The sequence below is a fragment of the Ambystoma mexicanum genome, chromosome 8, assembly GCF_040938575.1.
Source record: "Ambystoma mexicanum isolate Mex_15411 chromosome 8, UKY_AmexF1_1, whole genome shotgun sequence".
Lineage (NCBI taxonomy): Eukaryota > Metazoa > Chordata > Amphibia > Caudata > Ambystomatidae > Ambystoma > Ambystoma mexicanum.
The window spans coordinates 35,972,144-35,999,935 of record NC_090929.1 but is presented as its reverse complement, the minus strand read 5'-3'; positions in this window follow the sequence as shown (position 1 = coordinate 35,999,935).

Here is a 27,792-nt window from a genome sequence, read left to right as displayed (position 1 = left end):
CTGATGCTGGCTGCGTGTGTCGTGCAATTTCACCCACGAGTGAGCGAGAACGGTGCAAATGAATATTACAAATACCGAAATCAGCAAAATTGGCATTCCTTAAAGATACAAGATGCTAGAACTGAGTTTTCAGGTTGTGAGACATGTTCAACTCAGTGAGGAAGTCCCATTGAAACTGAAGTCGCACAAGTAATACCCAAGCCAAAAAGGGGTGAGCCTTCCATTGTCATGATCACCAGCCAGTTTCCAAATTAAGCCTATGGGTCCTTAGGTTTAACCTTGTTAAAAGTATTGAGAGGTCCTGCTGTTAAGTCAGATTTATACTGAAAGCAATGAAAGTTCATTTCCCTCCATGGCCACCAGGTTGTGCCATTGAGAAAGCTAACATTACTAGTGTAGTCTTTGACCGAACTCTGTTATAAGTAGTCGTTTCCTGAGGGGACTCGCGCTTTTCGTTGCTGACTGCCCTGCAGTACGGACGCTTACCGCGGTCGTCACAGAATTCCAGTCACAGAATTTAGCCCCTTGCCTTTCCTCTGTCTCCAAAGTCTTTGCCCTTATCTGTTATTATCCTTCCCTCCCACATGTAGCACCCTATCCCGTTTACGGTTATTTTATTTTTCCTGTCACTCGCCCCGTGTCCCTCCTCAGAGGTCCTGACTGAAAATTGCTGTTCCTCACGCAAGTACTGTTTCGAGTTACCAAGTGTTTTTAGATGATTTGGGGGGGCACTCGTGTGAGGTTGTATCTATTGTCGCGGAGGTTGTTGGTTATTCAATAATTACATTTTCATTTGCATTGCCCGCAGTGTGTGCATTATCGTTGCTTCGCGCACGCCTTAAATAACGTTTCCTTCTGCTTAGGTCTTGTCACACATTGTTCAGTTTTTTCATGACCTTTTTTCTTTTCTTATATTTAGTTTAGGTATTTAGTGAGATGGTGATTATTAGAGCCTTGCTCTCCATTCCAATCGCTAATACACGTTACAAATGACTGCTGCTACCAGTCGCTCTGTATATTAGGCACCATTTTGTTATTTTGTTATATTCCTCCTTCAGCTAGGTTCCACATCAGTCATCTTATTACAGAGTACCCTATTGTTTAGTCTCTCCTTCGTCTCCACTCTTCAAGACATGCGCCCCTGCATGACGCAGGATGGAGCGCTCACACAATTAAACATTAAGGTGAGCTTTTATCGTCATTGTTACTTCAGTCACCAAATGGTTTGAGGTTTTCAGAGAGAGAGCAGTAGTTAAGAAGGGAATTTGTTCTCTTGTCATTGCTACAGAACTTGCTTCTTGTCAGAAGTTCCAGAGAGTTTTCAAGGGCGTCCCCGCAGAGTTCACAGGTAAGCATTACATCCATCAAATACTGCCAAAGACCAGAGGGAAATGTTGAAAAGCCCCTGGGTTGTACAGCCAACTGCTCAGATTCTGGGCCACCAACATGTGCAGTTGGTCTAAACCTACATTGCCAAAGCCAAAAGAAAAACCAGAGAAAACGTCAGGATCATTGGTGCAGAAGGAAAAGGGAAGTGGCAACAAGGCTGCCCTTCTGGAGAAGGTTATCCAGAGGGAGAGGAGCAGAGTTGTGAGGGAGTTCATGAGGGCTCAATTGAATGCTGTTTTCTCTAAAAGGAAGTTATACAATATATGTTGCAAAAACACTGCAAAGCTGTTATTGTCCCAGGTTGCAAGGGAGCACTATTGTACTTTTTCTTTAGTGTTAGTCGTCCAGGCGAGTATACTCAAATGTCAGCACTGTTGTGGTGATACACCTGGTACGAGAAGTAAACCAGGTTTTGTGGTAGTTGTAGGCTTGGCATGAAAGTAGACCAGGCACTCCTTTATATAGGGCAACGGTTGATGAAGTGTTGAATTGTGGCTATGAATATTATTTGTGACAGCAAGAAGAGAACTGTATAAAGTGACCTGTGAAGAGTGGCTGTTCTTTATAAGTTCTAATTTGCCAAGTTATCCTGACAAAGACAATTATTGTGGTTTACTGGAAAAGATATGCATGAACATTTTTCCTTTTCTTTTGAAGGATTATTGAAGTGGCAGAACTTTATTGTTGAACTGAAATTACCAAGAACTGTGTTGGAACTTTCTGGAAAAGGATCAGGATTTCCTACTTTACTTTTGGAACTGTTGGATCTGGGGAAGGGAAATTTCACCCAGAAGAGACATTAGTTATATTTTCAACCAGGTCTCCAGATAAGGTTCGTAGCAGTCCTTTTTCCACATGAAAATCTTGTAAATATGACAGTTTTCCTATGTTACATTTATACCCACGTTTAGAGTAGAGGGCATTGCAAAGGTCAGGTTACTTGATGGAAACCAGAACGCTTCTTTTGAATTTTTTTTTTTTTATCTACATGGATGTAATTGGAAGCCATAGGGAAAAGCATCTGAAAGAGAATGTATTTCTCTGAAGCCTTTTTTAAAACAAATTAAAAAAAACTGCACACTGTGATAAAAGGAATGGCCTCTGCTGTGTTGTGTGTAGATGCTCATGGAGCAAACAGAAGCACTGTGCATATTTATTTTCCTAGCATTTTAGGATTGTATAATTAACACAATTGAGAATTTGTCTTTTATGCTTTTTTTTCCCAATGAAAGCAAACAATATTGCACAATTGTATTTTTCAGAATTTATGTGCTGGATGCATAATCATGCGGAGGCATATCATTGTTACACTTAAAATTTAATGTACACTATAATTATAAAAACAGTGTGTATACATGATCTAGTTTACATTAATTCAACCTTGCAGTCAATGGGGTGCATGACTATAAATGGTCAGTGGCAGCAGAGTCTTTGCCCAATGGTCAGTGATTGTCATTACACCAATTGCAGGTGTTCTAGCCTCTCAAATATTCAAGACTACAATTAAAACATGCAAATTGTGACTCTCCAGGAAGTGCAAGCGCTGTTCCAAAACAAACAAATGAAAGTTACATTTGTAATTGAAATAGAAACTCAGCAAAACCTGCCCATGTGATAATCCAGATAGGTATTTAACTCTATGTAGCGCTTCATACATGGTTCGTCCAACATCTAGGCACTGTGATTATTATACCTCAGTCGATACTCTGTTTACCTACCTCTGAAGCATGTTCGCCCATAAGTTAGTTCATCCAGATGAGCCCTTGTTGCTACGATCTGTGCATGACCTGTAGGTTGCAGATTCGAATCCAGGCAAGGCCAACTTAGCCTTTCATTCTTTCAAGGTCGGAGTACTGATTTCAGTTTGGTGATAATTGTGATAAATGTGTTCTATGTACATCGCTTTGCCTAAAGCGCTATATAAATAACCAATTGACAATGAGATTAGTGATAGAATTTAGCATGGAGTCCTTGCCTCGCTGCACTGTTGTATCATAACATTGGCATACAATTAGGTAGTAATACCTCCAGGAAATGAGGACTTTCGTTAAACATCAAAAGGCAATTCTGCTATCGAACCTCAACATGCACAATACAATTCATGTTTGCTTTACTAATTGGTTAGGTTTTTGTGTTTTCAACATTTGAAATATATACAGGAGAGATCAAATGGCCAGACCTTGGAGTAATAATGAAGGGTGTATTCTGTCACAATGCAGAGAGCTGCTGCGTGGTAATGATTTCCATACAGTTTTTGCCCACGTCTGCTGGAACTCGCATACATTTTACTCTCTTGCAAAAGAGAAAAGTCATTTTTACTCTCTTGAAATCACGTTTATTCTCAAAGTGTAAAAACAGGGAGTAAAATACTCACACCTCTAGAGCACTTCTTTCAACTCAATGATGCATTATGTTTTCTGTTAAATGTCATTGCCATGCATTTCCTCATTATGTTTTTAAATGTACGAGTGTGAGGGCCAGATATTCTTTGAAAGAGTGTTTCCTTCGATTTAATTTAGGAAGGGAATCCTCGTTAGGATAGGGATTGTGAGGCGTTTAACCAAGCTGTTTAATTTTATTAAATGGCTAACTTTGGAAAAATCGCTTACAGTTGTCCGACTCACATTTCTGACCCCTCACAATTGCCACTCTAGTATTTGGCTCCCTCGTGAATCACTGTTGTCTAGTCTGCTGCTCCATGGCTCCCTGATAAGTCTTTCGTATGTTTGGTCCTTCACCTCTCTGGTGCTTGGCTCTCACTCTCTTGTGGTCCGTTGCCCCTCAGATCCTTTAAATCCCTCATGAATTGCTCTCCTCTGGGCGCCTAGACCTCTGGTCATTGCCTGCTTTAGTGAGTCACTTTCCTCTTATCTGTTGCCACTCTGGCCCTTGCCTGCTCTTGTCCTTGGCTCCCAGGTGAGTCACACTCCTCTGGTCCCTCACTCTGCTGTGGTCCGCCGCCCCTCTGATCCTTTGGATCCCTCATGAATCGCTCTCCTCTGGACCGCCAGACCTCTGGTTGTTGCCTGCTTTGGTGAGTAACTCTCCTCTGGTATGTTACCACTTTGGTCCATCACTTTGAGCTTGGAGCCCTTTGGGTGACACGCATGCAGTTGATGGGATGTAGAATAACTGATAACAAATAATCAAGCCAACTCAGGAGGATGGCAACGTTTTTTGTTGTATTATCAATTGTCTATTACAACAGACCTCAACAGACGTTCGCTCGAGCTCTCGTACATTTAGTAAAAAATCAATGATAGTAAAAATGTGTCATACGTGATGTCATACTACGTAGCAAATAAGAGAAACCTACGAGGGATTGTGATACGCTCAAGGGGAACATCAAAGTATATTTTCTATACTGGGTTGGGTTGTGATTGGATCTCTGTCAGGTGGACAACTTGTTCCCACCTCTAGTGCAAGTCATCTTCAACACTATGAAGGACACGGTGTGTAATTGGCTCTCAAACTATCGGGCCCTCCATTATATAGCCCTCTACAATTGGTTGGCATGCTTGTTCTATGTCTGGAACATTCAGTTCACTTAGCAGCACGTAAGCTCATACTCTGATGTCAAGAGGTGGACATGACTTTACCTCCCCACCCAATTAGCCCAACATCTCATCACCCATGCCTTCTGCCATGAAGAATGTATTTGAACTTGGCCTTGCAGTGTATTCTTGTATCTGGGAATATAACACACTATCGTCGTTTCTAGGATTTCATGCTCAACTCTATTTCCATCCTTGTGTCACGTGACGGGAGACCATGATTTGGACAATTTTGCAGTAATTAAATAGGCCTCATTACAGGTCGGGCGGTCCGGAATTAACAGTGGCGGTAAACCCGCTGCTACTGTTAATTCCGGACCGCCCGATCCCGAGTCCTGCAGGCGGGAGGGGGATGTTCCCGCCAGATCTGACCTGGCTGGTTTAACAACACTCGCCTGCAGGCGGACGTGGAAACACCAGCACCATCACGAGATGGTGCTGGTGTTTCCACTTCCCCATCGAGTCCTATGGGACTCAATGGGAATGGGGATTTACCAAATTCCGCCTCCGGAATTCCCGGCACACCAGGCTCGTAATGCTGTGTTATTTCCGGGAGTCACGGAGGCGGAATGGTAATACGAGTCCGGTGGTAACCAGACGGTTTTACGGCCTCGGTTACCGCCAGACTCGTAATGAGGCCCAGTGTCTTAAATGAATAAAACGTGGCACGCATGGTGTTTCTTTGCACCTTAACAAGGGATTATTCAGCTTCGCCCATTTGTCACTTTCAAGAATAAATATACGCCCACCGCACTATCATTGCCCAGTAATTGATTTTGAGGCACCTTCAGTCTGTTTTGGGCTTTCTAACGCCGAGCTGCACTGCCTCCATGGGGCGACCGACCTAAAATGGCCGCTTTATTATTCTGTTGCTGTGTTGCTAAACAACAAGCTCTACTTCAGCAGAGCGTATCCACTGGCAGGCGGAAGCCGGCCCTTTTACAGGAAGGCCAGTGAGAGGCAAGGCCCTGTTTGCCCCTGTGACCACCACAACATCTGCACCCCAGGAAAGGGCAGGAGCCCTTCTCTCTTCACTCCTGCATCCAGCATCTACGATCCAGGCACCAGCAAAATCCGCCGTAGCAGATCCTACCGACCGCTGCAGGAGCACATTGTGCTACAGGTGAGCACGAATTATGTGCATCATACGCCCACAGCCCTATCTTTGCCCAGTAATTGATTTCGAGGCACCTTCAACCTGTCTTGGGCTTTCTAATGCTGAGGCCACAATACCTCCAAGCGGCGACCAACCTAAAATGGCCACTCTATTATTCTGTTGATGTGTTGCTAGGCAACAAGCTCTTCTTCAGCAGAACGTATCTGCCAGCAGGTGGGAGCCGGCTCTCTTGTGGGAAGGCCTGCGAGAGGTAAGGCCCTATTTTCCCCTGTTCGCCACAGGGCACCCAAAAAGCTTGTGTACCAAGTGTCATGAAGGGCAGCAACTCCACCGCGCTTAGACCCACTCAGTTTGCCCAACATTGCTGCAACACTCAGGTAACACGCTCCATCCGAAAATTATCGATGTTATTGACATTGAACACTTTCAATAGTATTGATTGCATAATTACGTCTATAGCACGGTGCTGAACTATCTCTATCATAATGTTGTTACCTGCATATTCTGGACTATAATGAATGTAATTCTTAGTCCATTTCAGTAAACCGTAACTGATTTGCGCCCGCTTCACCGCCAACACCTGGGTCTGCCCTCATCCTGAGCCCCTACACTTGGTAGGGACCTGATCTTTATATTTATTGACCTATTGACCCTGCCAGATATCCTCAACCTGCAAATGTGATAATCAAGTAATTGGTTGCACTGCTTCCATGTGACACCTGCTACTGACTGTATTCTCTGTCAATATCCTAATGTAACTATTGTCAGCTTGGATTGTTGCAACAATGCTTATCTAATAGATAGATCATATGTACTTAGACCTAACATGTTTGGGAGTACTGATGACTATCTAGCAATGTGATAATCAGCGCACGTGACTAGACTTAACAACTTGCACAACCATTATTGTTCAACCTACTGTGTCCCGACCTAGTGATGGTGTAACATTGCGAGCTTGTACGCTAGATTAAGATGTACAACTCTGTGTTATTCCTGACGTCCCTGGTCTCACTACTAGCACTAGACCCACTAGTTAACTCCATCAAACTCACTAGGCTATTAGCACCTTGCTGTAAGCCTATAATGAATACGACAATGACTTTACTTACCATTCCCACCCTATCTCACCATAACAACTTTGCTTACAAACAACGGCCAAGTAATTCAAACCTTCATCTGGGACCACCATATGCTTTCATACCATGCAATACTGCCCTAAGAAACATAAGACTACGCTCCAGACCAACTAAACTTTTTGAACCACTGGCCAGCTCCTTGACTAATGTAGACATTATGAGAAAAAGCCTACATATCAGGCAGTCTACAACCACAAAAAAAAACTGGTGATCTCGTCTTCATCTCACTCCTTACATAACTCCACTCTTACAAAAGCCCGATCTACCTTACCTCTTACCATCCCAGAGCTAACAGAAGCTTCCACTAGACTAGCTCTTACTAGCGAGTCACACCACCCATCACCAGATAGACTACCTGCTGACCTTAAGGGCGCCCTAATAAAGGCCAGATCCCTAGTCACACATGCCACAGAGATATTTGACCTCACCCAAGCTGAAAATTATGACTTCCTGGCCATTACCGAATCCTGGTTACACGCCGCTGCAGGACCTGCCCTTATGTTAGCGATTCCCAATGACTATACCATACTAAGAGTAGACAGATGCGAGGCTCGAGGAGGGGGCATAGCTCTCATTGCCAAATCCAACCTATCCTTGAGACTAGCCCCATACTTCAACATCAAATCCTGTGAAACTCTCACAGCCAAACTATCACCAACTCCCAAACCCTCACTATCCACCTCATATACAGACCCCCCCCAAGCATTCTTTCAGACAACTTAAAACATTACTCACAAATTCTTCTTTTAGGAGACCTTAACCTGGGCTTTAATGACCCCAAAGACCACCATGCAACAAGCATTGTAAATATGCTGTCTGAACTTGGCCTCGCCCAGAGAGTGAACCTACCACACACAACAAAGGGAGAATAATCAAGGCATCAATATCATCTATAACCCCCCCAGATCTGGACAGATCACCATCTCCTGACATTTACTTTGGCAACCAAAAGACCCATTGCTGAACACTCCCTCTCGGCTCGCCCTATGCCGACAAGGAACAGAAAGAATATCGCTACTGACAAACTACTACCCCTTATTCTTCCTACCCATAACTCTCTACCTGAAAGTATGTAGCCCAACTCGTTAGTCGATTTGTACAACAAAATGATGTCTGCATCACTTGACTCCATTGCCCCACTAAAAATGAGACAAAGCAAGCCCAAAGTTCACCTCAACTCATGGTACACTCCTCACTTGAAATCTTTGCGTAAGGAAAAAAGACAATGTGAGGCCGCCTGGAGACTACTCCCCTCCTTGGAAAATTGAACTAACCTCAGCAAATTATCCTCGATCTACAAGAGGGAAATACTGCTTGCCAAACGTAAAACCTATAACTCCAGAATCTCGCAAGCTAACTCGAGTATGAAGGAATTATTCGTAATCTTGAAAGAATTGGAAGCACCCATCACAGTGCAAGACAACTGTGTGAAAGACGAATCCTGGTGCTCCAATATTCAGCAAGCACTAGCCAATAAAGTCATCACCCTCCAAGATAAAATTGCAACAAAAAAAGCCTCCATAACCACCACCTCACTGAACAACCCCCGTGCCTTCCCATGACTCCGCACCCCCACCACGCTTTAGCTTCTCTAAAGTTTCCATTCTTGAGGCTGAAAAGGTCATACTCTCCCTTAAACCTACAAACTGTCAGGGTGGTCAATGTCCCGGCCAACTCATTAAGTATGCAACAACAGATCTGGCACCTTTTTATATCCAAGTTAATTAATGCCTCATTTGTATCCGGCATCACTCCAAGCAACCTTAAAGAATCTTGGGTACTCCCCCTACTTAAAAAACACACTAGACCCGGCCATACCTACTAACTACAGGCCTATCACAACAGTGCCCTTTCTTCTTAACATTTAGATTAGGTGGCTTATCTACAAATACAAAAGTATTTGGAAATGAACCATCTACTAGGAGTGCGCCAATCAGGCTTTCGGCTACATCATGGTACAGAAACTGCCTTGTTTGACGGTAAGGCCCAAATTGACCAGCTCAGGGATCATGGGAAGCCAGCCTTACTTCTGCTCCTTGATCTATCGGCTGCATTTGAACTTATGGACCGCAAGGTCCTACGCAACCACCTGGATACAGCAGCACATTTCTCCAAAAGGCTATAATTTGGATACAATCATTCTTAAGTAACAGGACAATGAGGGTCTTCTCACCCACAGCAGCAGCAGCAGACCCCATCCCCATCACTTGTGGTGTGCCCCAGGGATCATGTCTCACCTACACTATAAAATATATTCACTAAGCCCCTTTTCGACGATCTGTACCATCTTGGTATTACCTACACAAACTATGCAGATGATACCCAGCTTCTACTTCCACTTACTGGGGATCATGATAAGGATGTTGTCTTGGTGAATAGGGTATATCTCCTCATCCAGGAATGGGCAGCTGCACATGGCCTATGCCTGAATGATGACAAAACTGAGCTCATCATCCTGGGTACCACCACAACTCTAAAAAAACTGGGCCCTAAATATACTACCTTTTTAATATCGATAACAACCCTATTCCAGTCGCCAACAAGGTAAAAACCTCTGTTTTTTACCTTGCCTCTACCTTCTCATTTACCAAACAAGTAAATTCCATGGTTTCCGCCACCGCATATACCTGCAAATTAATCAGAGCAGGTAAACAATTCTTATCTAAGAATAGTTGCTTGACCCTCACCAGAGCTCTCATATTATCTAAACTGGAATACTGCAATTCCCTTTATATCGGGGCTAACAAGCACATTATCAAGAGAATTCAAACTCTCCAGAACAACGTCCTGAGAGCGGTCCTTGGAATATCAAGGAGAGAGCACATCTCTGAGATCAGAAGACAAAACAACTGGTTATCTACTTATGATAAAATCCGTCTGAAAACTGCTTCACTCACCCACAAATGTCTGAACAACACCGCGCCCTGTTACCTCAGAGAGAGATTCACTGGAAAATCTGCTATTAGGCCTACTAGAACAGCCAATAATAATTGCCTTAATGTCCTAAGATTTAAACTCTCTAAGGTCGGGGGTTGCAGCTTCCCTGTCAAGGCAGCGCAGCTGTGGAATGCTCTATCTCCTTCCTTGCGAGCAGATTTACCATTCTTAAACTTCAGACAAAACCTCATCATATGGCTTAAAGACAATGGGCCTCATTACATGGTAGGCGGTAACCATGGCTCTATTAGCGCCATGGTTGCCGCCGGTACCGTACCGAGTCCGCCTTGGTGGATGGCGGAATTACCGCCCTACTCCAAGGTGAGCGGGGGCGGTAATTCCCCATTCACCAAGGCCCTTCCCCATTCCCATTTTTGCCCCCATAGGGCATAATGGGAATGGGGAAGGTGCTAATTACGGTACCGCAAATTGCGGTACCGTAATTAGCTCTGAGGTCCCTTTGCGGGTCCCGTCCTTAACGCCTGGAAAAACCAGGCGTTAAGGGAGGACCCGCAAAGGGACCTCGTAGTAAGGCAGTAAGGGTTTACCGGTACCGGTGCCCTTACCGGTACCGGTAAACCCTTACCGCCTACCGTGTAATGAGGCCCAATGACCAGTAAGAAATGCCTTTGATCCATACACTTCCACACTGCTGTAAATAGTTTTCAGAATTCCTGCTGTATGATGCCATAACTGTATAGCCCCTGATTGCCTGTAATTACCTTATTATATATGCGTTACTTGTAAACCCTTTATGCATAATGCATCTGCACTTTTGATTTGTATTTTCTTCTGTTGTGTATTTTTATCAGATGTGTAACTAAGCTGTAAGACTTCCTGATTCCAATGCGCCCTGATACCCCACGGTCTGGCCCCACGGTCTGGCGGGCTGTCCGGCTTTTATATAATGGTGGCTCCACCTGCAGTCTATTCACTACATATAGCCAGCTTCTATGATCACTTAGTCTACTTGCGTTGCTGCATCTGTACAGTTATTGAACGGCTTGCGTTTTCTGCAGTGCTCTTCACCCGTGCAATCTTCTCTTCGCATATAAATGTTTACTCGATTCTTTACTTCGTCATCAGTTTCTATAAGGTCCATACATCGTCTTCAACCAGTGTTCTTAGTGCGTCACGCTCATCTCTCGTGACGTCACTAGCGCCTCTTTTACTCCTTTTCATATTTCTTCGGGATGTTCCTCCCTCAGGACTACATTTGGTAGGGTTTTCTCAGACGGTATCTTCTTTCGAATAGTCTCAGCGGAATGGTCACAAATGTTTCGGGCTTCCAGCATACAGTTGGGTGGGGTGGGGCTTCCTGCAGAGGCATTCGGCTGCTCATTTACAACTTCTTTGGTCATTGGCTCCCTGTGGTAGTGATGTGGTGCATGAGTGACTGCCAGTTGCTGGCTTAATTGTACCATAATCCCATGTATAACTGAATGTTGGTACAGTTGTGTCTCTGCGGAGTCCATGGGCAGTCAAAAGGTAAGTCCCTGGCAACTGACTAGAAATGGTGGGCTATAGCATATTTATTTAATTTGTTCATAGGGCCCAACCCCGGAAGTATCATGGCGCTAGGTTACATTGGTAAGAAAAGACCATTGAAAATAGAACAGTTGCTGTGTTACATTATTAGTACGGTTGCATCAGTAATGGTAAGTAGGTTACAGTTAGGTTAGATCAGGCAAGATGATTCGTCTTTGATAGATGGAGGGCGAGCATTCCAAAGAGTGGGAACAATAAATATGAAGCTGGCGCCTGCCGTTCTTTGTCTGGTGAATCCGGGCGTCGTAAGGGAGGAGGAAGAGGAGGATCTCAGGCTGCAGGGATTGGTTTTTTTGGAGATGCGCACAGTAAGGTAAGTGGGAGCAGTATTTTGGATGCAGTGGGGGGTGATTAGGTGAATTTTATACTCAATACGCGCCTTGATGGGCAGCCAGAGAGCTTCACGTCTCACTAGAGCGATGTGGTCATATCTTTTTAGGCCCCAGACATCTCGAAGGGTGTTATTTTGGATTATTTCTAATTTAGTTTGATTTTTGGTGGACGTTCCAGCGAGTATGGCGTTGCAATAATCCAATTTACTGCCGATAATGGCCCTCGCCAGAGTAAGGCAGCTGTTCGGGGAGCTGAATTTTCTGGAGTGGTTGATAAGTTTAGTGGAGTAGACAGAGGAGTTAACAGCTTTTATGTGTTGGAACATGGTGAGTTCAGAGTCTAGGTGGACTCCCAGGGTTTTGACAGAGCTGGACACGTGGGTGATGTTTCCATCAATGGAGAAGGAGGCAAAGGCAGGGTCTAAGTGTTTGCATATGGTCTTTCCCCTTTTGTAATGGCTTGGCAGACGATAAAACAATGGTCTGGAGGGTTGCCCAGAGCACTGCCAGAGGTTAAGATTTATTCTAAACCTTCCAGCCATCACCTCTTTTGTTTTACGGATAGTGACACCAGGACGGGGACCGAAACAGGGATGCGCCCTGTCCCCACTACTTTGTGCAATATACCTGGAACCTCTGCTAATTATAATCTTGGACTCCGAGGACCTAGAGGGCATAGAAATGGCGGGGATGTCCCAGCAGTTGCATACGCGGATGATATGCTGATGGCATTGGCAGATCCTGAGCGAACACTTCTGGCACTTATGCAGGAACTAGAAGAGTTTGGAGTAATCTCGGGCCTGAAAATTAACAGACTTGGAATCTCAGGTGATAGCGGGAGATGACGGGGCAATAAATAGGTTATCCTCATCCCTACAACTAAAGGTCGCAGACAGAGGGATTACGTACTTGGGAATCACCCTTACAGAACTTGTAGAGCTGCTGTATGGGGGGGGGGACGGGTTAGAGCTACCCACAGATATTGGCTAGAATAAAACAAGATTTGGAGAGATGGAACCGGCTAATGATTTTATGGTAGGGTCGTATGACCTCGATAAAAATGAATGTACTTCCCAAATTGTTGTAGTATTTCCAGGCTTTACCAATGAAAATCCCAAAAATATTTTTCAGATCCCTGAATAAAGCTATCATGTCATTTATATGGAAAAAAAGACCCCCCAGAGTGGCAGGAACGCTGCTGAAGGCACAAAAAAAACAAAGGGGGATTAGCCCTTCCACATTTCCACTGGTACTATGAGGCGGCACAGTTGTGGGTATTAAAGCAGTGGATACCAGGTGATATGCATATGATATGGGCTCAGCGGGATAGAGGCGTTCTTGCTACGGCTCTATCAGAATTACTGTGGAAGGACGAACGCCATAGGCACCCGAACCTCAAGATAAGCAAAGTGATGGGAGTGATTTTAGAAGTGTGGGTCGAGTCAACAAAGGGCTACTAAGGGTAGAGGCAGCTCCCTTGAGGACAATGTTTGGGAATCCTGATTTCCCCCCCAAACTCCCCCGGGGATGGAAAAGGGTGCCTACAAAACGTGTGAGGAAGTCGGGTGTATAAAGGTATGCGATATGTTTCAGGATCGAATGATTAGATTATTTGAGGACTGGGCCTGACAGCAAGGGAAAGGTTTAGATATGAATAATTTAAACACTAGCTGACTACCCCAAGTATAAAAAGAGCAGCAACAAGAGAGCTAACACCATTCGAATCCTATATAACAACCCATACAGGTTAAAAGAATACTTGTTTCGGACATGTACAAATACATAAACACACAAGAGGAGGAAATCCAGTGTAACTATATGAAGAAATGGGGGAAAAACACTAGGGGAAACGATAACCTAGAGACCAATGGGAATTCCTTTGCGGGCCATACCAAAGTTAACACAAGCCATATAAGCGAGGGAAATGTGGATACAAATTATCGCCCAATGGCACTACAGCCCAGAGAGGCTACACGCAATGTCTCCGCAAGTGTCAAACGTATTTTGTATTTATTAAATGTATAGAGCGCTTTACGCCAAAGCGCTTAACATTACAACGGACTACATTAGAAAAAATTGGAAGCACAAATGCAAAACATGAGACAAACCATCAATAACAACATGAAGAACAATTTACTGATGACTGTGGAAGAGGGGCAGAGCAGAAAAAGAGTGGGAGGGAATTGATGAGGTTAACATGACAGGGGGATGAAGAAGATAAGATTTCAAGGAGGAGTGGAAGGAGGGGTAAGAGGAAATGGAGTGGCTAGAGAGAGGTGGAGAGTTCCAGTGTAGGGGGCCAAGGAGCTGAAAGGATCGGAAATGAGACGGGGCACAAGGAGACGGGGGGACAATGAGTAGGAAGAGATTTGCGGATCTGAGGGGACTGGAGGGAGTGTAGAACGAGAGGAGAGAGGAAAGGAAACATGTTGGCAGGGCTGTAATCAAGTGGGGAATTGGAAGAATATATGGTGGGAATGGCCGGTAATTCAACGCTTTTGGGGTGAGGTGAAAAACCAGATGCACTGCATGTTCCAGGGCTCAGGTGGGGGAAAGGGTTTGGCTATGCGGTATGTGGACCCCCGAACGAGAGGACTGACAACAACACAGAAACTAAGCTTTATGGGTTTATTAGTTTAGTTTATTATTTATAGGGCGCGCCATACCCTGGGGCATCAGGGCGCACAGGACAAGAATATGCTCAACTTAGTTACAATTACATAATAAGTAGTAACAGTACAAGGGTATCATACAATATACAGTATATAGTAGGCATATATATATATACACGGCCGGAACTAGGTCCAGAGCCAACACAGTTTTACAGGCGTGGGTATACTATCGGGAGTACACAATAATATATACAGTAGTAATATACATACAATATATAGTATACAATAATATATACAGTTGTAATATAAAGGTATCAGAAATATTCCAGTGCAAAAGGAAGTTGATTTAGATAGTCTGGTATAGGGGTGCCAGTGGAGCTTCAGTTAGTTTACCAATGGAAACAGTCAGGACAGGGTAGTTAGTTAGGCGTCATTTGCTCTCAGCCAATTGATCAAGTTCTGCCTGAATTTCGCAAAGGGCTGGGGTTCTCTGATGCCAAAGGGTAGTGAGTTCCACAGCTGCGCTCCCTTGACTGGGAAGCTCTGTCCTCCTATAGTCGCGAGTTTAAATCGCGGGACTTGTAAGCAGTTAGCATTTGCTGTTCTTGTGGGCCTGGTCGAGGTTCTAGGGTGTAGCCTATCCTTGAGGTATGGTGATGCTTTGTTGTTGAGGCACTTGTGGGTGAGGGAGGCAATTTTGAGTAGAATTTTATCCTGTGTGGATAGCCATTTATGTTCTCTTCTTACCGAGGATATATGCTCCTTTCTGCTAATCTTGAGAGCTGCTCTCAGGGCATTGTTCTGGAGGACCTGGATTTTATAAATAGTCTGTTTATTAGCCCCAATGTATAGTCCATTGCAATAATCCAGTTTGGATAGTACGAGGGCTCTGGCAAGCCCGATGCAGCTGTCTGTAGAAAGGAATTGTTTGCTCGCTCTGATGAGTTTGCATGTGTATGCGGTAGCTGAGGCTAGGGAGTTAACTTGTTTAGCAAAGTTCCAGGTGGCATCTAGGTAAAAGCCTAGGGTCTTCACTTCCTTCACTACTTTTATGTTGTTCCCATCGATGATGAAATTGGCATAATCCGGGCTGAGTTTGGTTATGTATGTCGGGGTGCCTAGGATAATGAGTTCAGTTTTGTCATCGTTCAGGCATAGGCCGTGTGTGGCCATCCATGCCTGAACGATGCTGTAGATTTTATTCACTAAAGCCAGATCCCTGACATAGTCTCCTGAAAGCGGGAGAAGGATCTGGGTATCGTCTGCGTAATTGGTGTAGGCAATACCCAGATGATCCATTTCGTCAAAGAGTGGCTTTGTGAATACATTGTAGAGGGTGGGTGACACACAGGATCCCTGAGGTACCCCACATGTTATGGGGATCGGGTCTGCGGAGGCTGAAGGAGAGAAGACTCTCATAGTTCTGTTACTCAAAGACTTGATCCATATTATGGCCTCCTTGGAGAAGTAGGCTGCAGAGTCTAGGTGGCTACATAAGACTGTATGGTCGACTAAATCAAAAGCCGCTGAGAGATCTAGCACTAGGAGAAGGGCTGCTTGGCCATTGTCTTTACATTGATCTATTTGGGCCTTGGGATCGATTAGGGCTGTCTCAGTCCCATGCTGTGGGCGGAATCCGGATTGTCGTGTTCCAAGTAAAAGGTTGGATTCAAGGAAGTTTTGTATTTGCATGTATGCCACTTTGTCTAAGATTTTTAGAAGAAAGGGCACGGTCGTGATAGGCCTGAAGTTGGTAGGAATGGCAGGGTCAAGGGTTTGCTTCTTTAGGAGTGGCAGTACCCAGGACTCTTTTAGGTTATTCGGTACAGTGCCTGTGGTAAAGGATGAGTTGATGTGTTTGGTTATGAATGGCGATAATTCTCTCACAGCATCCTTGATTAATTGGGCAGGGCATTGATCGCCTTTACAGTTGGATGGTTTAAGTCCCAAGATAACTTTTTCTACCTCAATGGTCGATACCTTAGAGAAGCAGAAACGTGATTCTTGTTTAGGTTTTAGAGATGGAACTAAAGTCTGTGGGATATGAGGTGTAAGAGATGCTTTTTTGAGGGCAATTTTAGTTTGTAGATTGGCTACTTTGTTGGTGAGGGCCGACTGTATGCTGGAGCACCAATTTTTATCCTTGGTGCAGTTTTCTTGGGGGGCAATAGGAGTTTCCAGTTCTTTAAGGAAGCTGAACAATTCTCTGACACTAGATTTAGATTGTGATATTCTGGTGTTGTATGTTTCCTGTTTGGCTAGTAAGATGTCTTTCTTATATTGGGAAGATGCCTTGGTTAGGTTGAGTTTGTTTTCGGCTGAGGGAGAGAGTCTCCAGGTGGTTTCAAGATTTCTTTTGATTAGCCTGAGCTTTTTTAGGTGAGGAGTGAACCATGAGTTGAGATGTTTCTTCGGTTTACTGTTACGTAGCTTGAGCGGAGCAATGTGGTCAAGGGCTGTGTTGATAGTTTCATTAAATTGTTCAACTAGCACATTTGGATCCGTATTCGCTGGGAGCGAGTTCAGATGTGGTAGTATGATGGGCAGCAATTTTTCCGCAGTCATACGTTTTTTGTTCCTCGTGGGCATGGGAGGGGCAAGTGGGGACTGAGCCGTGGCCGAGTTCGTAGCTACTGTGAATAGTAATAGATGGTGGTCAGTCCAGATCTGGGGTACAGTCTCTGTGATGGTTACTCCACAGTTATGTTCCGCTATCCAGTCAAGGATGCGGCCTTTGTCATGAGTGGGAAGGTTAACTTTCTGGGAGAAACCCAGTTCTTCTAGGATCAGAGCTGCAGCTGTGGACTGGATATCCTTAGCGTCATTATAGCCTAGGTTGAAGTCCCCTAGCACTATTGTTTGAGAGGTGCTTTTTAGGTTGTTGGATATGGTTGTAGATAGATCCTCAGCGAAGGTTCCAGTAGGACCTGGAGGTCTATAGATAAGGATGAGGTTCAGTGTTTGGGAGTTAGCGGTGGCAATTTTGACCGCAAGGCATTCGCAAGATTTCGTAATAGGGGTTGTGGTAATTGTCATGTCAAGACTAAGCTTGGCTATGATAGCTAGACCCCCACCTCGAGAGGTGTGTCTGTCTGCTCGTAAGATGGTATAATTGTCTGGAACTGCTAATGATAGGGCAGGGCCTGCTGCATCATGAAGCCACGATTCTGAGATAGCCAGGAAATCGAGGTTGTCTGCGAGAGTGATGTCTGAAATCTCTGTTGCATGTGCTACTAGCGACCTAGCGTTAATGAGCGCACCTTTGAGATGATGTTTGTGACTTTCAGGTTTGGGGTTCGTGGTACTGAGACTAGCAGTGGTGATGGATTTGGAACAGTTTTGTGTGGGTTTTTTGGGATTGCTATCTTTCCTGGTATATTCTATAATTGGCTTCGACAGTAGGTGTTTTTTTTTTTTTTGGAGATTGAGTTGTTCAATTTTCTTAGCTGGTAGTTCGTGCAATTTAGGTAGGCGTGCGCGAAGTTTAAGGTTTCTGTCTGCGGTACTACAAGGCCTTTTGTAAGATAGTATCTTCCTGATATTGGTTCACTATAGGTCCTATGATTTGTTGTGATATCGGCATGGTGTGGTATGGGTGGTGGGTAGGGAGTGGCCTGGTGCTGTGGGACAGTATGCTAACTTTAGTAGCTAGGCTAAGTGATAATGCTACTAATATGATGGAGGAGGTGATGAGGCGAGGTAGCTTAGCTATCCTAAGGTTGGCAGCAATAGTTTGTTTCACTAGATTTAGGGAGTACATGCTAACTGGTTAAAAGCAAGCAGCCTGGATGCGACAAACAAGCCAGGTGCGGCTTGGAACGCAGGTGCACGTAAGATTGCTTAGTGCCGTTAAGCTAGGAGCGTCTGACTGGCTAGGTACAAAATTGAGATATTTCAGTGTATTTTAAGAAGGCTAGGTGTAGGCGGGCTAACTGAGGCTAACAGGCATTGACAAGTTTTAAGGTGGCAGGATGTAGATAGACTAGGTGGCATTTCACAATATACAGCAGTCTGAGTGCCCCTAGATTCAAATATGCAGAATACAGCGCAGCTAGATTCAAATATCAGGCACATCAGGGAATGCAGTGCAAAATACAGCGCTGCTAGATTCGAATATCGGGCACATCAGGGAGTGCAGTGCAAAATACAGCGCAGCTAGATTCAAATATCAGGCACATTAGCTAAAGCAAAGAGCAGTATACACCAGGCTGAAGGGTGTGCAAAGTTAGGTTGTTAATGCAATTAGGCAAGGCAGTGTAAAGTTCAGCCAAGGTGAGTGTACCACAGTGAACAGCTAAGGCTTGGCGTATCATAAACAAGACAGAACAACCTAGGATAGGCGCTATGAACTTATCATAGTATGCTAAAGCAATCACTTACATGGGATATGTTAAATGTACTTTCCACAGGGTGCGCAGAGGCACTATCGGGTATGAATCCACTATTCACATCTGGCACTGACTGTGAGGCAATGTAAGTGATATGAAACTGGATCCAGGATGTAGTTCGTATAGAGAGGTACAAAGCATTTTCTGAGCAATGGCGAGAAGATAGTCACGAGGTATGTATGGCGGTTGCAAAGACTTCAAAGTTGCTCATTAGTAATTACCTGAAGCGTCCGGCAACAGGCGAACAGGGGCAAACAGGGCCTTATCTCCCGTGGGCCTTTGCTCACGGGGCCGGCTTCCGCCTGCTGGCGGATATTCTGCGTGCTTTGCGCCGAACGGGGGAACGTTGCTAGGCAACGGTAAACAAAGCGCTAGGCCGCCATTTTAGAGGGGCCAGCCGAGGCGGGCCAGGCACCGAGTGTGCCGAGATGTTGGAAGACGTTACAGGCGGCAGAAAGGGGGTCTGCTGTGCCTGCGTGCAGCTGATGCAGGCAGATCAGGCCGTGATGAGGGCTTCTTGTTGCAGCCAGGCTAGTTATAGTGCACAAATGGAAACAGCAAAACCCCACCCTCAAGGGAAACCAAGAGTACTTTAAGAAAGACTGGGGATCAGTACTGTCCTTCCTACAAGGGTTTTACATGATACAATTATGCCAATATAATATTAGAATTCTGAACTTATTTGAATCCTGAAACATAAGAAACAGACGGATGGGAGAAATGCTACTTCTGGCGGAAGGAGGGTAATGGGAGGGAGGAGGATGAACACAGGGAAATTGTTGATGTTTAATTTTGGAAAACTAATCAAAATGTTTTTTTTAAAAAAGAATACATCTAGGAGGCCGTTCATCAGAATCGATCCAATATCATGAATTGGGTGAATGGAAGCTCATTGTTCCTGTCTCTATAATTGGAAATGTGAGCATATAATGGGACGCTCCTAGGACCCAGTTGGGGGTTTAGGCCCCAGGCATATGTGGCGCGCTCCACAAGAAACATTTGGAACATGACTGAGCGTCCAAGAATGTCGAGCAGCATGTTCTCAATGAAGGCTTCCATCTTTTCGATTGCTGCAGAGTCGGGGATTCCAAGTATTCTGATATTGTTGCAGCTGGAATGTATATCAAGATCTTTATTCTTGGCAATAACCTTTTTGAATGATGATTGCAGCTGGGAGACGTCCACCTGCAGTCTAATGGTCTGGTCCTCATCCCCTACTCTCTTTTCCGTTTCTCTTACTCGCCCACAGAATTTCTCAAGTTGTATTTCAGAAGCATCCGCTTTATGGGCCAGAGAGTCTATATTCTATCCCAATGTGTCCATGCTCTCCTTGTAGGCTGCCACCATGAGGTTTAGAGCTTGTAAATCCGGCATCGCGCCCTATGCCGCTCCGTATCCCACTGATTTCGGTGCTGTTTTAGCAAAGCCCTCATCTAAGTCTGCTTTTTTTGGATCCCATGAAGAGGGTTGCAGGGTTGTTGGTGGCCGGCCTTGTGACTTCCAGCCAGCTATGTGTCCATTTGCCGGGATGAGGCAGCCAGTCGTTACTGCAGCAGAGCAATGACCAAAGGGACTAGGTAGCTGAGGTCAATGCTTGTGGGGCCGTTCGCCTTTTAAACCAGATTTGGTAAGCACTAAGTGCTGTGCCTTAATCCCCCTTATTCCACAGGTGACAATATGGTGCAGTACAGCAATAAGGCCTACAGCGTAAGTATAGTGGCACTGAGAAACATGGGATCCGAGTGCTCTTGCCTGCTCTCGGAGTACTGTCACTGTGCGTGGCCAAGAAGCAGTGCAAAGCCAGTAGTGAAAGTCGCCCTCAGACCGCCAGCGCTGACCTCAAGCCAGCTACATGTCACGGCGGGGCACACCACAAAGTCCTGTTAAAGAGCTGCTGGCATTGATGATTTTAAACCTTCCGGCAGTCAAGATGCGCCCCTCCGAACGTCCGAGCTTGAGCACGGCGGTATCAGGGCTCCGATGCCAGGGCGCTCAATATGGCGCTGTCCGCCTTGCAGCGCCATCGGCTGGGCAGAGAATAAAGCTTCTTATGAAGGGGTTTCTTCAACAAGACACTTGGAGCAGTGATGGAGCCATAGAGCAACATTTCCTCAGGATGATGTCCTCCAGCAGCACTGCAGAAATCACAAAGGGGCGATTTGCTCCCCCAGGGGCTGACACCCGGCTCCCGAGCAGTGGCCTCGCCGCACGACATAGATGATTTAGGGTGCTATTGTTGTTGGGCAGCTCATGGTGCTCCGACCGTCCTCCGCTTTCAGAGGGGGAGTTCAGCATCATGGAGCACTCCGACGTACGCCTCCAGCTAACCGCAAAAAGGACATGTTAAAAAGGATATTCCTGGGCCGTTACGGGAGCTGTCTCAGCCATCTTGCTGCGCAGCCGACGTTGCCCTCTCCTTGTTCTCTTGTCTTTTACAGACCTGTTCTGTAAATGGTCCCGCATAAGGTATATTGAAGCTTTATCATGCAGTGCAGTGGTTTTGTTTACTCCCATAAAAACAGTGTCTCTGACGATGGGTTTGCGCATGCACAGATGGACTTTTATTGGTTGCGTTCACTTTCATGGCGGACGTGGTGCCATGACTATGCACAGCACCAACTAAGGCATGGGTCAGGTCTGCAGAGTACTGTCGCGACCAAAAGAAGTCAAATGACACCTCGAGGTTCAGGGTTCTTTATTAAACAGAAATGCTAAGGGATTAGGTAGAACAGACGCAAAATGTTGGTAAACCAGGCTTTCTGGAGGACCGTAGTCAGTCATTCCATCTCCCATACTTTACCTCAACTGTTGAGCAAGGTTTAGATCCTTGGCTACAGTAGGACTTGTCGCAATGTTGCTTTTCTCATGATGCACTCGCGCCACCAATCCTGATGATTGGATAATCTGGACAAGGCATCTGACTGCTTTATAGCTTGTCCAAGATCAAAGTGGGCCATAGGATTGCAAAGCTCAATCCTGTTGGTGCTGGTCTCAAACACTGCTACAGTCTCTGCCAGGACATAGCGCTCAACCACTCAGCTTGCTTACATTGGGCACCTCCATGACCCTAGCCATCTCTTCCTCCTTTTTTTTTTCCTCTGGTCTCCTCCTAGGTTTCTTTCTTCCTTGACGCTCTCATTCTCTCTACTTGCTCATCCTTGTTTTTATCTCCAACTGTCCATGGTGCTACTACTGGATCTCCCTAATTGTTTCTACTTCCTCTGTATGTTTCTTCTATCCCATCTCCACCTCATTTGCCTTTGTTGTTCTTGATTTCTCCTTCTGGTAACTCATTTCACACTTCACTCATTTTTTTAGCACCTCCTTACCTGTTGTCTTCTTCCCTCTCCTCCTCTTTGCAGCCACAATCGCCCTTCTTCACCTTCACTCCCCTCTGCCTTCATTTCCTCGTGCCTTATACTCTCTTGCTTTTTACCCCTTCTTGCCCTCCTTCATATCTACTCCACTCCGCTTTGCCTCCAACACCTTCATCACCCACGACTCCAGATTCTCATACCTTCCTAAAACACCTGGTCTCTTTCTATAATCAAGCAGGTCTACCTGCTGACATGATGGTTGGGTAATTCAGCTGTTTTTGTATTTTTTAAAGCAAGCCTTGATATTGAGTGACACTATTGGCCTATTATTCTGCTGGCCAGCTGACCTTCAAGCAGGCAGTGGTGTACTGCCTTATCTTTGTTTGCACTTCTCCACTGTCCCTTGCGTTCTTGTCTCCCAATCCTTGGTGAAGGTATGCACTCAGCTCTGTGCGCACGTCTCTGTACTTTATTTAGGTGAATCCCCATCTCCAGAATCTTTTTTTCAGTCTGCAGTAACTTATTCATGCATTTATTTGAATATACCCAGAGGGTCTCTGAGCACCTTGCACAGTTGAAGGAGTCAAAAGGTGGGCGGCGGAACAGAAATTACAAAATGTTGGCAGGATAGAAGGATTAGGATAGACAAGTAGCAAGGGAGGTGAAAGGGGTGGATTGCATGTGGAGAAACATGCCTGTTTTGAGGATCATTTCGCAAAGTGGTGATGGAGGGTGCAGTGCAGATGTTGAGCGGTAGGGTGTTCCATGCTCTAGGTTCCCACTGGGTAAATTCATTTTTTTGTGCATGTTAGTTTGCAGAGTGGATTGTGTAAAAGATACTAGCTCGCGTTTCTTTCTTTTCTTTTTTTTTTGTTGCAATTGCTTTCATCCCAAAAACCTTAAGCACACTTTTTAACATACAAAAGAATGTTACAAGCTCTCTTTTCCGGTATTTGTATGGGTGATGTGTTTGAGTTTGTTGTGAATGGAAGATAGGGTTTTGTTGTGAGTGGCTCTAAATACAATGCAGTTAAGATTTTCCAGAAGTGTTAGGAAATGTCAACCCACTTTTTAAGCCCATTTCTATACATTGTATTTAGTGTCCAGTAAACTAATATTCTTAGACAACTCCTTCCATATTTTGCACCACCCACAACCACACCCCTCATTGGAGGATATGCATTTCTTGCAAGGTGGCTTTTCTGCTGACTGTTTTTCCATCCTTAAGGGAGAATGTGGTGCAATAAATAAATAATTTCTGTGCTCACAAAACATATGCTCCACAACAATGTGGCCCTTTTAACACCCTCCTCGAATGGATTGTGTCCTCCAACATATTCCTCATCTTTGACTTGTAATGTCCAGCCTCGTCTGCTTCGGAAAACGTTTTCGGCAGAGGGCGCCCTGCGTTGATGGCATCGAGTCACTGTCCCTCGAAGGTCTCCGTTGAGGGTGACCTCATTGGGTGTTATAAGTAGCACGCGTGGTGGCCGTTGGCCTCAATTCCATTTTTCCGCAAACATGTTTGCTTCGTAACTCGGCACGCCTCATTCAATTTGATTGCGTAGTTACCTCCATTGCAGAGTTACCTTCTATAAATATGTCTTTGTCTTCAACTCCGACGAACCCTCGTTCCGGATTTAAAAAATGCAAAGAGTGCGACTCCTAGATGTCCATCACAGATCCGCATCGTCTATGTCTGTGGTACCTGGGTGAAGGCCACAACACTGATTCCTGTCCCAAGTACCCAGCTATGACCGGAAAGGCCGTGCGAGAATGAAAGGGGAAGTTGCAGGTAGGCCAGACATCCAAATCCTGTAAAACTCAACCTGATTGTTCTTTTACAGCCGAGTCGAGAGACCGCTCTCCTCGACGTAAGAAGGATAAACAACATTCAAGGTCCTGAAGTGGCTCCCGCCACTCTTCGTCCTCAATGAAGCGATCAAGGAGGCGGCACCATCAGTCTCCTTTCTCTTCATCCTCGTCAGGCAGCACCTCAGAGGATAATATGCCCCTCCAAAACATCAACGCCCGTGGAGTGGGAAGTATTCCATGTAGAGATGCAAAATAAATTTGGGGAGCAGGGTAAGGCTCTGTCCGCGCCTTCTGTAGAAGCCGGCAAGGAGCGGTCTCGACACGAAACTCGCACGCCCTTGAGCCCGGGTGGATGACGTGATTCTCATCGAGAGGCCTCAAATGGACAAGGATCACTCAAGACATGGCGAGCGTTCGAGATCATAGACGCCTTTGAAGCTTGTGGTACCCTCGAAGCCCTCAGCACAAAAACTGTCGAAGGAGCCCGTTGATTCATCGATGTAGTCTAGGCCTTTGGCACCATTGATGCCATTGTCAACACCGAAGCCGTCAACGCCAAAGGTACTGATTGTGTCAGCTCAGCCCACAGGACTTGAGGAAACTCATAAATAAGAAGGCTAAAACCAAATCTACTCATTCGAAGCCAGTGGGTACTCGTGAAAAAATCTTCACTCCTCTGCCAAAGAAGGATTTTTTTCAAATTCCTCTCTTCCATTTTTGAGGAGGAAGAGAGATTAGATGGGGGGGATGCGCCTTTTGGGCTTCAGTATAGAACCCCCAATGTGCCGGAATGCCTCATATCAGAAGAGAGCAAGATGAAGATCTTTATGACACCTTGCATAATGCCAGCGGCACTGACACCTCTCCTGCTTTGGAGTTCAGCAGGCCAGAAGCAGGGTAGCACGCTGACTCCACGTACTGGCAACTTATGTCCAGAGTAGTGGAGTACCTAGGCTGGGCTAGTTCCCCGGTACAGTTTGATCAGGATGATCGGACCGATATTCTAGACCAAGGTCCACATACAGATCCTATATTACCCTTCCATATGGCTCTGCAAAAAAGGGTGGCCAGAAAATGGGAGACCCCGGACATCAATCCTGCAGTGGACAAGTCCTTTACAAAGAAATACTGCCCTTCCAATAGCAATCCCGGCTACTTGTCCAAACACCCCACCTCGTAGAGTCTGGTGGTCCATGCAGCCACAACTTTCTTGAACAAGACCGCGTACCCTAACGTCCCTCCTAACAGGGACGACAAGCGCGTGGATGGATGGGCATGAAAGGTTTTTCAGGTGGGAGTATGGCCCTGAAGTCGGCCAACTCCATATGTGCCTTAGCAAAACTTTCATACACTCTGTGGGAATGCATATCTATGGTGGCGGAGCATATTACAGAAGGGGATGAAAGGAACGGCTTCCTGGCTATTATTAAGGATGGCAAGGAAGCCATGTACGAGTTCCTTCAGTCTGGATTCGACAATACGGATAGCATCAGCAGGTCCATGGCCACAAGCACCATGATGCGCAGATGTGCGTGGTTGCGGAAGTCAGGTTTTGCACCGGATGTGCAGGCTCGTCTTCTCAAAAAGCCATTTGATGGGTCTCACCTTTTTGGCAGCAAGGCTGACGAGAGCCTTGAGAGGTTGCAGACCTCAAAGGCGCCTGCCAAATCTTTAGGGGCTGGGCTACTGTTACGTCAGCCTTTGCGTCCGGCGGGACAGCCATGGAGGGGGCGATCTTTTCGGTACTACTCCTCATTTGGAAAGGCAGGAGGAATGGCCAGTCAAAGAGGCCAACGGAAGTTCCCTCATGGTGGACGAGGTAGAAGTGCCAAGCCATCTCCAGCTGCAACTACCTTGCCATCAGCGGCTACAGCAACCGCTTCGAAACCACTTGGAGGGCTTGCGTCGCGTATCACCGGTGGGGGGCAGACTGTCTCAGCATCTCGAAGAATAGTGAGCCATTACTTCAGATGCATGGGTTCTGGAGACCATAGCCCACCGTTACTGCCTACCATTTATAACTCAGCCTCACGCCAATACACCAGGTAAACACTCTTTGAGAATTCCAGATCCGCTCCTTGTGCAGGAAATATTAACTGTGCTAGCTAAAGGTGCTATAGAACCAGTGCCTGTAGCGGAGAGGATCAAGGGTTGATATTCCCCATATTTTTTTATCCCCAAGAAAGACGCAGGATACTTGAACAATTTCCTCAGGAAGGACAAATTCAAGATGGTCACACTTTCTCAGATCCTTCCGGCCCTCCAATTACAGGATTGGTTGGTGTCATTGGACCTTCAGGATGCTTATTTTCATGTGCCAATACATCTCGAGCACAAGAAATAACTGTTCGTCCTTGGCGTCTCGCACTATCAGTTTCGAGTCCTGCCTTTCGGGGTTGACCTCTGCCCGAGGGTCTTCACCAAACTACCAAACTAATGGTGGTGGTGGCCGAGCATCTCGGGGGGGGGGGGGATTCACGTCTACCCCTACCTGGATGATTGGCTGATCACTGCACATTCTCCCGAACAAGACTTGGATCACCCCAGTGTTACCTGCCATTCCCTACACAGACTGAGCTTCTCCCTCAATTTCAAGAAGTCACACATGACACATTACCAACAGCTTCAGTATATCGGAGCTGTTTTAGACACGTCCTTGGGAAAGACATTCTCCAGATGGTAAAAAAAAGGTTTCAGAATGCCCACTGTCTCCCGGCCTTTGAATTCCTAGGGTTGCTCGGCCTCATGCCCTCCTGCATTCACCTGGTGCCAGAGGCCCATCTATGAATGAGATCCCTACAGTGGGCTCTCCAAACACAATGGTCCCAGTTCTCGGGACGTATGTCTGATCTACTGCAAGTTCTGATCAAGGTTACGCAGGATCTTCTATGGTGGACCTGCGAGGAAAATATCCTGAAGGGGGAACCTTTTTGGCAACCATGGCCGGAGACGACAGTAGTGACGGATGCCTCACTCACGGGGGAAGGGGCCCACACCAACGATCTGACAGCCAGCGGTCATTGGTCTCCATCGGGGTTCAAACTACATATCAATCTTTTGGAGCTGAGGGCAATCAGACTATCGCCGTAGGCCTTACTGCTCTCTGTCAGGGGAAAGAATGTCCTGATAATGATGGACAACACAGTGGCCAGGCATTTTCTCAACAAGAGAGGAGGTTCAGGTCACTACCACTGTGCAGAGAGGCAATGCAGCTCTGGTACTGGGCAATTATAGAAGGAATCCCCCTATCGGCAGTTCACTTAGCCGGGGAGGAGAACACAGCGGCAGACGCTCTGAACAGGCAGAGCCCAGTCTACAACGAGTGGGAACTAGCTCAGGAAGTCCTTCAACAGATCTTTGCCCTTTGGGGAACCCCTCAAGTAGATCTGTTTGCAACTGGGATCAACCGAAGTGCGAAAGGTACTTCTCAAGGGAATTCCCTCCGAGAGGAACTATAGGAGACGCTTTCATGGTGAATTGGGATTTTCCACTGCTATACGCGTTTCCGCCGGTCCCCGTCATTCCTCAGGTTATAAGGAGATTGAGACGGTTTGGGAGCCACATGATCCTAATTGCCCGGGATTGGGCCAGGAGGACATGGTACCTGGACCTTCTAGACATGTCTATCTGTCCTCCGATACGTCTTC